At 41.1% G+C, this 12,597-nt stretch overlaps 1 protein-coding gene across 1 annotated transcript in view; it reads left to right on the forward strand.

The window, feature by feature from the left end:
- si:dkey-97m3.1 (fatty acyl-CoA reductase 1) overlaps positions 1-12,597 on the forward strand; it is a 40,437-nt gene that overhangs the window by 2,298 nt on the left and 25,542 nt on the right. The window lies entirely within an intron of this gene.

Genomic DNA, 12,597 nt, shown 5'->3' on the forward strand with positions numbered 1-12,597 from the left:
TTTTTTTAAATTTGGAAAGTTTGACCGGAAGAGGGATTTAAATATTTCTGTTTTGACCGTATCGAATGGAGTGTTGGCACAGACTAATTTTGCTACGTTGTTTTTTACTGTTTTAATGATTAATATTAGTGTTTCTGCCACGTGAATGTGAAACATTTGACTCACCTCTTGGCGGATGTGGTGTTGCTCAGCAGAAGGACAGAAGAGCCCATCTGAAATATGACTGGGCAGCAGCTTGTGCTCCCATCAGACTTTGACTTGGATTCTTTTTCTGTTCTGAGACCACATCAGACCACAGATACCAATTGTAATGAATTCTCTTACAGGGAAGATGTGTGGTGGTGCTGCAGCATATGGTTTTTACTTTAGACTAGAACACATTTTTACAGTACAATTCCTGTATCTTTTGACCTATTTCTCGAAGTTTATCCTTTTTAAATATGGAACTTGAAATCTACTCCGCTCATTTTGTGTCCATTACCCCCCTTTTTTGGTTACAGTGCAGGGGTGTCATGTCAATTCAAATTGAAATCTAATTAGGAAAAATAAAACACGGCAGAGCTTATAGAAAACAGTGCAAGATTATTCCCACTCAATATTATATGTTTGAGCTTGTACAGTTTTCCTCCATTAAGAAGAGTCAATTTATCCTACATGTCAAGTTATAAAACTAATGCCATATATCCTCCTCCATTTAGAAAAAGCCTCGCAGGAAATATCACTACACCAGATTGTCAGAGGGAAATCTGCAGGTTTTCACAAAGCGTTTTTGATGTTCGATTTTGACCCTTTCCCCATCTTGCTATAATCTCGCTGTACTGCAAGAGGTAACAATAAGAAAAGTGCCTTGAGCTGGTTTCTAAATCGGGATTACAAACAGAGCGCCAATTATCACAAGATGACCTATATTTTGCTCTCAGATCTTGCTCTTAAGTGTTGGGTACACGTGGATGCATGCATGTGTGTGTAACCGTGTACTCATTTAAGTTTGTTTTGTTTTTTTTGGGGGGGGGATCCATTTACTTAAAGTGACATGAAAGGTGGGGGGGAGAGGCCTCAGTCTACATGGGGTGCACACCAGGGTTGCACGACATTGACTGTTTTATTAATATTGTGTTATCAAAATTAATTTCAATATTTTTAAACACATGTAGCTAAAAGGTTATGGGAAAACACATCAAAATATATTCATAACAAATTAAACAAGTTTTCTTACAACACGAGGTTTACTTCAACTGAAAGTCCCATTGGACTGGTACAACATGAATAAATAACGACCATGTCTACAGAGCAGGTTATACTGGTTGTACAGTTTAAATAATTATAAAGAGAACAGGACACACCTTTTTTTTTTTTTTTTTTTTTTTTTTTTTTTTTTTTCCCCCCTCTGATTTGTTCCGTTTTGTCTCCTCTATTTCTTCACTTACACTGTCTCTCTGTCGAAATATGCACACACGTGGTACACTACGTAGGGTTTGCCACATAGTGGACCCGTGCGCTGGCGTGCAAGCGGCATGGTAACTGGCCAATGAAACGTGACCATTATAGCGTTTCAAGCGAGCTCTAAATCCAACACAACTAACCCACACAGCCAACGGACGGGACGCAGCGCTCCACAAAATAAACTAAATATTGCATACTTGTCGCGGCACTTTCAATAGAATATTGAGCAACATGATATTGCGATAATGATATTGAGTCAACATATCATGCACCCCTAGTGCACGCTCCTATTGTGTGAGCTAGAGGTTGCCACCTCATTTATATATTTAATGCTGCACTAAGTGATCAGATGCTGCCAGGAAGCATTTGATTCTCAACCTTCAGTTTTCTCCTGATAAGTTAGTTCATTGTTGTCTTTCATAACAAAGACCAGGTGATGGTTGATTTTTAGAAAGTCCCTCTTTTGTCTTCATGTGTGCAGCCTCTCATCCTGTGCTCACACCTCCAGCCACAACTGTTTCTGCAATCCCCTCTCAGCTCTCTGCTTTCATCATCCTTTTCCTTTCACAACCCTCCGCTTTGCACATGTGCTTTCTTTTCCTCCCGTCTCCTGTTGCAGGTCTTTGAATGCTAAGTAGATGTTTGTTTGTTTTTTCTGCTATAATCTTCCTCCATGCATTTCCATACCACAGAGTGGTAGTATGGGTAGAGGGAGTGCAAAGGCATGATCGGAGTGCAGCAGCGTGGGAGCGGTTTTCTTTCTTGCATCTCGGCGTGTCCACAGTTTGAGGCAGTTTGAGAGGCTGTGATGTTAAGATGTGTTCTCAGGGGTGAGGGGGTTGCAGTGTGCTTCCTCATCGGGACAAACCACCACTGCAAGGTTGTAAATAACTATGTTAGAGGAGGAGAGAAATATTGTTAGTGTTATCTTTCAATCATGGTTAACTTTGTGACATGAAATGGATCATGCATACATCTCAGTTTAACTTTTTGGTTTGCTGCTTTTCTTTTGCAGATATGATGGTACATAATCTTTTGAGGTTTTGGCTATTGCATTAAACCAGTGGGTTTTTTCTTCACATGGCACACACTGGGCTCAGCGAGCAGGGCCAGCATCCTTTTTAACCTGTTTGATTGTACACAAATCAATTGAACCAGCATGTGTTACTTTTTCCCTCTGGCAAAAAGTAGCTTACATTAGCAACCTGTGCTGACAGCGTCACAGCGCTAAATCCAACTTGTATTGCAAGCAGTGTCAATAGTGTCACTGTTTTTGGAATCAATACATTTTCAGTAGCTTAGCTCTTTCATTAGTCGGCCCGTGAGCTATAGTTTATGGTGCCGCTCATTCTTGAGGCTGTATTGTTTAGTTGCTTAAGAGGGAAAAGTTTGCCTTCTCTCAGATTTACTCTCGTCACATAGGAGTAAAAGTAACAGTCTCTGGGGATAATTTTAGAGTGACGTTTGTCTTCGACCCCATTAGGGATGTCGGGGACCCTTTTTTATTTATTTTATTAAATTGGCAGATGTCCTTTGCTTGGCCAGTATGGCCAGCAGCCAAGACCTTCCTCTTTAATACTTCATGGTCCTTTCTTTTCCTAAGACCTGAACATTAAAATCTAGCAGGGCATTTCCTTTCACTTGCCTGCTAATTAGTGAAACAGAAATAAGAGCAGCAGCTAATTGTCATTGCATCCTCCACGCAGGCAACACAACGGATCACAGTACTGGCCACGTACAGGAGGAGATAAAGGCAGCCACTCCCAGGGCTGCTTGGAAGTAGAGCATTCTGTTAAAAGTATTTCAAAGAAGGGATCTGGCGTTTAATAATATAGTTGGTAGTTGATGGTGGTTTTCTCACCATTTATTTGCTATTCAGGTCAAAGTCATTACATTTTGCTCTTATTTTGGTGTGCTAAAACAATTAGTGGAAACATTTTGGGAATTGATTGCATTACACACAAGCTGTAAACACAACACTGAAATAACCTTTTAGTTGTTATGACTAATGTCTTAGCAAATGGTTGCCAGCCAACTCGGAGCAACATTAGCAATCATTTGTCATGTTTCTGGATTCCTCTAAGTCCAGTTACTCACACTCTGTTTCAGTCTCCACTAAACTCGGAGAGAAATATCTCTCTCTTGAACCGCTAAATGCCCTTACTCTGGAAGGGACGGTGTGTCGCTGAGTGGCTCCTTCGAGAACCCTTCTTTGTGTTCTTTTTATCTTTCATCAGTCTTTCTTTTAATCTCGCCGCCTTGCCTTGTTCCCAGCAGACAGCCAAAGCTGATTGGGTGTTTCAGGGAAAAAAGGATATAAACACTCCTGTATCAAATTTGTTGTCCTTTTCTCAGCAATTGGCAACAACCACTGTGTGGGTGTGGTTAACTTTATGCTATCTGTCCACTAGCAGCGTGAATGCTCATACTCTGGTGTTCAAATTCGTCAGTGTATGTTCCACCTCAGCTTTAATCAGATGGATGTCAGAGACACTATCGGCTCACCCACAGACATCCCATTTCCTCTGTCATTAATTATAAACCTGGCCGGCAGCAGCACAAAGTGAAGCAATCGATTATGTGTGTGTGTGTATAAAGTAGAGCATTAAACTTAGTGTTGCGTGTTCACTGTAATATATCTTTGCACCGGATACCTGATTAAATGACTTGGTCACAGATATTGGTTTCCATTGCAGGCGAGCAGGTTGTTCAAAAGCACAAGCATGTCATGAGTCACTAGATGGTGTGTAGTTGTATCATGCCACAGCGGCTTCAGTGTTTCACTCATGCATGTACATGTGACTAATTATGCAACTCTTGGATTAAGAGAGAGTCCTCAATTATTGAGCAATCGTTCACCCCTTTGCTGTGTGATTATGGCTGCAAGTGTCACAATATTGGATGTATATCATGACATGGATAATCTATATGAAATGTGGGTTTAAACTTTGGACCTGATTTTTAAAACTGACACATGGGGGGGGGAAAAAAAAAGAGATATCAAAGATATAGATATATATCTCTATCTCTCTCCTAAACCCAATGTGCATAATTGTCTGCAAGTTCTGAAAGTATCAGATTTAAGTTCCCTAATGGTAAATAAAGGTCTTGAATATTTTTTCCTGTCATGACCATATAGTTTAATTGGTTGAGGTCATGAGATCTTGTATGTATTTCAACAGTAGATGGTGAGTGCACAATATCATAACTCGTACTGTAATTAAACTGGGCAAATGGAAATTCTACACCTGAAAATGGAAAAAAACATTCATTTATGTATTTAAAAAAAATTGCTTTATTTTAGGGATTCTTAATTTCTGAATTTCCCAGGAAGTTTCCTAGACATGTCGATTTGGCACCAATTAAATGGATGTGTCAATTTAACCCTAACCCTATCTAGCTAATTGGCCTCCAATAAGTTAATTCCAACTAATTGTCAGTGCAAACAGGTCTTTTCAGTGCAGGTCAGCTGAACATTCAAAAATGTGAAATTTGTCTATAAAAGCCAGCATATAGTTTAAAAAAAAAATAAAGTTTCAGATAAAATACTGTGAATATTTAATTGGGTTTCAACTAAGGCTTTCTTACAAAGAAATGTCCGTGTTCTCTTAAAGCTGTACCAAACTACTTTTTTTTCCGGAAACTTCAGAACATTAAGAAAAATAAATTTTGTTTTGAGTCATTAAATGGGATGATTCCATTGAAGGTTGATATAGAGTGATCACCCCCAGAGTGAACATGTTTCATAGAGCAGTAAAGGCAGCTTCGAGGAGTCGGCCGCTGAGCCTCGGTGATATCCTGATCCATGCTGCTTTGCACATGAGGAAGATGAGCCTGCAAGATAAGTCACAGTGCACCTGTGGCTTTGCTCGGCTCTGTTTCGGTGATAAGGGCTTGTTACACCTCACCAATAAGGCCTGTTCCCATCATCACTGCATGGGTACATGTGTGACTGTTTGAGGCTGCTGAAAGCATGAGCCCTATTGTCAGTCAGCCGCTGTGTTAATGGCTTCTTCAAATGCATCATGAGGCCACTGAGCTCTCTGCAGCTCAAGAATTGCAGAACTACACCTCTAATGCATAATGGTTGAAAATGAAACTCCTCCAAGTATGTGTCCATGAACACTGTATTTAATATTCCTTGCAGAATGAACTCTCCATATGATTTGCTCTACAGTGACCAGTAAAGTGAGGTTTAGCGCGCTGTGTCTTGTCAAATCCGTTTTTGTGGCCTGGTGATGTTGTGGTTTCTGTAGCCGAAACCGTCTTCTGATGAGAATAGTCTTCATGTTACCACTTCCTCTGGTTTAACTTGTCCAATCAATATTTCATCTGTATGTGACCGCTGATGTTGTGATAAGTTTCCTGTACATGCCTGACACTGATCTTTAAGGCAATCGGTGGAGTGTAATTGACATTAATCCTTACAGCTCTTGGTGGCCTTGCAGTGGATGGCATTTGTTGTTTAACAAGTATTTATTTCTTTAATTGGAACAGTTTTTGTGGAAAGGGATATTTAAGTGACTTGCATCTGTAAAATACATTGCCCCCAGCATCCACAAATTCATATCTCCTTACAGCCTTCAGGGGAGACATTAAGAAAAGTTTGGAAAGCATTAATATTGGGTGATAAACTACTGTACCTGTGAATTGAAGGGTTTAAAAAAAAAAAGGAGTTTTAAGGAAAGAATGAAGCTCATATGTTAACTACTGCAATTTTTTTTTCATTGTTTATCTCCCGATTTTCTTAATTTACATTTATGCTTGTTTTTGATATTCAATTTACTATCATAGAGGACTGAGGAAAAACGTCTACTGATTTGAGCTCTGGTTTACAGTTATTAATCTGTAAGTAAAGGCAGCTTTTGTGTTTTGTGACAGAATAGACAAAGTTTATCAGATTTGTTTGGTTTAGCAGAGTGTTATAATGCCAAACTTTGCTGTTAATACAGAATATTTTTTGAAAAGTGGCAGGACAGTTGCTTCCCAAGTCTCTGAAGCTTGCATTTCTGAAGGATGAAATCATGCTTAGTATAAACCGCTGAAGGCTGCTCTATATTCCAACATTCTGCCAGTAAGTGGAGACAGTGTGGTTTTGTTACTTAAATCTTAAGATGTTTGATTTGGTTCTAACCTCTACGCTGTGTAAAAAGTGACATTTTAAAATACTGGGCTTCATTAGTTATTCCTGAAGGTTTTTACGTGCTGATGATGTTTTATGGTTGCAAGTAAAAAGCTGTTCCCAAATGCAGGTTCCAGAGAAACCTCCCCCAATCTAGTTTTTTTTTAACATAGATTCAGGGGATTGAGCATTTCTGCTCGTCTCTGATGTTAGCCGGCCTCATCTAGCCCTCATGTTTTTGTTCTGCACTTCTGTTTGGCAGAAGAAGAAAAGAAAGCAGTCTGTACGATTCAAACCTGGATGACCACAGTGCAGGTTCATGACCTCTTGGCCTCGGGAGTACGATTGCCAGTCTGGGTCTGAGCCAGGTGTGAACTGAGACCACAGCAATGGGAGGCTCTGTCACTCACAGAGAGCTGGTGTAATTACAGAGTCTTTCTGCCATCAGACATTATTTAGACAATGCACTGATGCACGGGAATGCAAACACAGAAACAAAGGATCTGAAAACCGAAGGATCTGTGGTTAATCCTCATGCCAATACAGGGGTTACCTACAACTCAATACTGTGCCTGAATGCATCCTGTGAAGATGCAGACTGAGCACTGGAGCTGGTGCTGCTCACGCTACTCCTCCTGTAACAGCACACTGTTACTAACAGTCTGTTAGGGGTGGTTTTCATTCTGGGAGTCTTGAACCCTGGATAAATTAGTTTGGCCCCTTAAACCCTTGTCCTGGCTTGAGTTTACCAGTTGGACTTCTAGATCTCCATGTTGGCCCAGTGATGTAGAAACGACTGCCTGCAGTGGTCGTACACTTAACTCAGCTTTTCAGGCTTTTCCACAATGTTGGCACTGTAGTTTAGTGAAAGGAACTGACTTTTCCTTTTGTGTTGCTTGGCGATGACATTCAAGTTGACTATTGCCACCTGAATTATTGGCTGCATTTTGCTTCCCATTTTTCCCACACTACCTCCTCCCCTCCACGTCTGTTGGCTTTTGTCCATTTTATAATGGTCTCATCCAGTGTGCAGCTGTAGAGCTTCGTTTTTGCCTGTCTCCAGCAGCACTCAGCTGACCCACTAATACAGGGGTTGTTTGAGGAAAGGCTGGAGGCTGCGGAAAGACTACAGCGCTGCGGCTTAAAACCACCTGCCTCCACCACAGCAGGGACCTCCCGGGGAGATAAAAACCCTCAGTCAAAAGAAAAGGAAACATGAAATGAGGCCAGAGTGCAGCAGCTGAGCTGTATTTTTATGCCTTGAGTATCTCCGAACTTTATTTTTTAAATGACCCCGAGTGACTGTGGACATGACGCTGACGTGGTACTTTGCCAAGATGGCATCCTAATCTAAAAAACTGGTCCCGTGAGGTTTTTGTGCTCGACCTTGCTGCCCTGTACTTTCACTTTTCCTTTCAAGTTATACAGGCTGTAAAAGGGATGCTGTTTTATTCATCAATGATAACACAACAAGGTTAATGCTGACACACATCGGCCGAGCTTTCTTCTGCTTGGCTTTCACTATGTGTAAGATTGACGAGGACAAGTTGAGGGAAGTATAAAATACCCAGCCATAGAGACAGAAACTGGACTTCTTGATGTCAAAAATGTTGGCTTCTAGCAGGACATGGTTGGAATATCTGATCTGAGGGAGAGGCTGGAGGTGGGGCTGTCTAACCTCAGAGGAATGCAGAAGTGTGTGTGTGTGTGTGTGTGTGTGTGTGTGTGTGTGTGGGTGGTGTGTGTGTTGTGTGTGTGTTGTGTGGTGTGGTGGGGTGTGTGGGGTGTGTGTGTGGTGTGTGTGTGTGTGTGTGTGTGTGTGTGTGTGTGTGTGTGTGTGTGTGTGTGTGTGTGTGTGTGTGTGTGTGTGTGTGTGTGTGTGTGTGTGTGTGTGTGTGTGTGTGTGTGTGTGTGTGTGTGTGTGTGTGTGTGTGTGTGTGTGTGTGTGTGTGTGTGTGTGTGTGTGTGTGTGTGTGTGTGTGTGTGTGTGTGTGTGGTGTGTGTGTGTGTGTGTGTGTGTGTGTGTGTGTGTGGTGTGGTGTGTGTGGTGTGTGTGGTGTGTGTGGTGTGGTGTGTGTGTGTGTGGTGTGTGGTGTGTGTGTGTGTGTGTGTGTGTGTGTGTGTGTGTGTGTTGTGTGTGTGTGTGTGTGTGTGTGTGTGTGGTGGTGTGTGTGTGTGTGTGTGTGTGTGTGTGTGTGTGTGTGTGTGTGTGTGTGTGTGTGTGTGTGTGTGGTGTGTGTGTGTGTGTGTGTGTGTGTGTGTGTGTGTGGGTGGTGGTGTGGTGTGTGTGGTAGCATCATTCCAACAGTTTCCAGTGCAGGAACATTTCCATTGTCAGGCGTTAATCCGATGTGACTTTCAGCCTCCCTGCTCCTGTCTGTATCCACAGAAAGTCTCTGTGAAGCACAAAGTGGAATTCAGGGGCCTCAGCAGAGGACCTGACCGAAGTAGTAAATCTGAGATAATAACTTGTCTGTAAATTATAGATCCGGATTATTTTAATCTGTCAGAATTGGTGTACATGCAAATCTCAATGGATTTTGCGTTCAGCTTGAAAGCCAGGCCTTAGTTTCTGTAACATTTCTTTTCCACTGCAAGTTGGAAGAATGACTCTTACATCTTTTTCCTGTATTGTAATTGAAGAAAAGCAAGTAAAAACAAGATTGTTTGGTGATCTGGGCTACATTTTTGGCTCAGGATTTGTTTTCCATCTTTGGGCAGACATGCCGGGAATCTGCTGCCCAGAAGAGAGAATGAAAAAAGCAGACGGGGGGGGGGGGGGGGGGGTGGGGGGAATTCAATCACAAGCTCCACTGAGTTGCTAAAAGTGCTGATCGAGCGTTAGTGTTGGCTAAATGTTGTGCTATTGTTGCCAAGTGCAATTGTACAACTAGGCATCCCATCAGCCCTTTTTTTCATTCTTTTTCTTAATTAGCTGGTTGGCACATGTCAGATGGGACTGGGCGTGCCTTGCTCATGTGTTTGGTCTAGTCTTTGAGAGGCCTATGATGTATTGGTGTATCATTGTCATGGTTACACCCAAATAAACAGCACTTAACTAAAACCTACATATCCTTGTGTCCATAGAGCCGTATAGTTGCATTTGAGCTTTGCTGCTTCTGTAAAAATACGCTGGTGTTTTTGCATGGGATAAACTTCCCATACACTCATTCATTTCCTCAAGTAGCTAGAAATGCCTGCTGTAGTGTTGTTTCTGTGGGGTTTTGGCAGTAAATGTTTGGAAGCACACTATAGCCATCAAATAAAACAAAGCTGTGGATAAAATCCAGTTATTTTCTTGTATGTATAAAGCCAAATTGTTAGAGACTATGTGCTGCTTCATACTCTTGATAATCAATAGTATGGTGTCCCCAATATGCATTCACAATACACGGCATCATCTCTCAATATGTACTATGGACTGTTTTTCCTTTTTTTTAGAGAGCCCCTTTGTCTCTTCCTCACCTTCTATCATTATGCAAGGAGTATGGAAGCTCATCTTCACATGATCTGGGAGTGCTTTCCTGTTAGTCAGTTCTGAAAGGGTACTGCATCTAAGATTTCCGCCTTGTTTAATGTTTCTGTGTCTGTTACTGTCGATGTTTAGATTCTGAATGATCAGTCAGCCTTTCAGCTCTTTGGGAATCAGAAATGTGCTGTATTTGCTGGACTGAAAATGATTGCAACTCGTTAGAAACAACCTCACAACCTATCTATGCGTACGTGGACCCTTACCTGTTTGGATGTAGTGTATATGGAACTCTCCACGGCAGACATCAATGGAGCGCCTGAAAAGACTCTGGACACTTGTCTGAGGTCCTCGTGCTGCAGCCCAGACCTCTAACTTGTGCAGGTGTTTGGTCCCTTGTCTGTTTCTGCATGTGTTGTTTTGTCTCCCTCCCATTTTCCCTCTCTGTGTTGTTTGTCCCTGGGATGCGTTCCTTTGTCTCAGCGTGTTATTTGTAACAGTTTGTAGAAGTTTATGGTTTTTGAACAATAAAATAAAAACTTGATTACAAAAACCCTCTTGATAATCCATAGAACACGCACTTGACAGTTGTCACGACAGCTGCAGAAATGAATCAAGTTGAATAGAATTTCCAGCTTCTCAAATGTAAAGATTTGCTGCTTGTCTTAAAAAAAAATGTAATTAAATATTTTTGTAGGTGAATAAAACCTTTAAAAAGGACACATTGGACTGTGGGACACTAGACATTTTCGACCATTTCCTAATAAAGGATTATTAGGCAGATTAAACGATAATGACAATATTTGCAGCTCTAGTTTGTCATAAGACGTATTGCTTTCTTTCAGATGTTGAAACATCTCAGAACCTGGGCACATAATACTACTCATTAAGTTGAAACCATGAACTTTTGTAATTTAGGTAAATTATACACCAGTTGAACCCATTGTGCCACACATTTTGATCAATCGGGAAGCGCTGTCTCCAAGTTGACAGGAAAATGAAATCTGCTCGGTTAAGAGCCAACTGTTGCATCCAGATGTTGTGTGAACAGTTCACGAACACTGGGAGGAGAGTTGGTGCTGACACGAAGGCCCAGAAGCCTCATCAGCCTCTATCTACAGGAGCCTGTAGGACCTGGCCACCTGCCACTGCTGCATTGAATTGGCCCAAATACACAATCCATTAGACTACCACCATTAGAGCAGCAATTGATCCAATTAAGTCCTCATATAGTGAGGACGGCACAAACGTGTGGAAAAAGTCATGAAAGAATGAGTCACTTTATCTTGGGTCACTTTATCTTGGGTAAATGTGTCTTAACAGACTGAAGCAGGTGTATGAGTCATTGTTTGAGTCATTCTTGATTTTTAACAGCATTTCAATGGCTGCAGATTGTTGTGTCAATGTTGTGGCTAACCAGTGAAGTTTCCAGCTAATCTCAGTTTGGATTGGTCTCCAAGTAAATGTCATCATGTACGGATAACACAACTAGCTGGGTTTTCCCGTCACACACACACACAACTAGAGTAAGACCTTGTGGAGTGAGAGATTAAATAAGCGGAGTGATGGCTAGAGATGACATTCCAAAACAATTTTACAGTGTTCTTGTTATGTTGGGAGAAGATATTCCCGCAGAATATTGTCATAGTTTGATTGCCATTGTTTATCCTGAGCTGCTGAGGTTTGGGTTGTCTGATTGTACAGGTCAGAGAAAGAGGTGTATGTGTGTGTCCAATTGACAAAGGAAGTAATCTGTTAAAATTTAGTTTCATGTATTTTTGAAATGTATCATCTAAAATACTGAAATTCATTTTTTAATTAGACAAAACTCCTATAGAAATGTCAAACGTGTGAAATCATTTTCTGACTATTATATTTATTTTTTAGAATTTGAGCTGGAGCCAACAATTTTTCCCATACCCATTGATCATTTTCTTAACTAATCCATTTGTCAGTAAAAAAATGCCCGTTTTTGTGTGGATCAGTCAAAACAAGCAGTTTGAACGGCATCATCTTGAACTTTGATAAAGGCATCAGAATACCCCCCAAAATACTTTTGTCAGGTGACAAATTACAGGAAATGAGGAATAGGGATGTGCATTTTTCACTCCTACATTTAGCTATTTTTCAATACATGCAGCCTATAAATGTCACTTTTACACAACCACACACACGTCAAATTGCCCCTCTATCCGCATGTATGACTATTCATTTAACTGGCATACTAGTTGCATGTTTCTTCTGGCCGTTTGAAGGTCAGAACGGAGATGACGCCACCAAACGTTACGCCTGTTTTTTGAATTTGTTTAAATGTGTTTTTATTCCCTTCCAAAATATATCAAACTGGAGCCAATAAAGTCAACTTTACATTCATGCAAAACTTCTTTTTACAACCTCTTTTACAGTCACATTAGTGTGATTCACGGTGGATTTGGCTTCTCACCAAACCGCTTCACTTTCATCACTTTAACCTCACCGTGCATTCACACACAAGCTTCACAAGTACTTCCTAATACAGTATGTAAACCATTTGGCTGCCTGACCTAACATTCACACCCTCCCC

This window comes from Etheostoma spectabile, chromosome 23 (assembly GCF_008692095.1).
Source record: "Etheostoma spectabile isolate EspeVRDwgs_2016 chromosome 23, UIUC_Espe_1.0, whole genome shotgun sequence".
Taxonomy (NCBI): domain Eukaryota; kingdom Metazoa; phylum Chordata; class Actinopteri; order Perciformes; family Percidae; genus Etheostoma; species Etheostoma spectabile.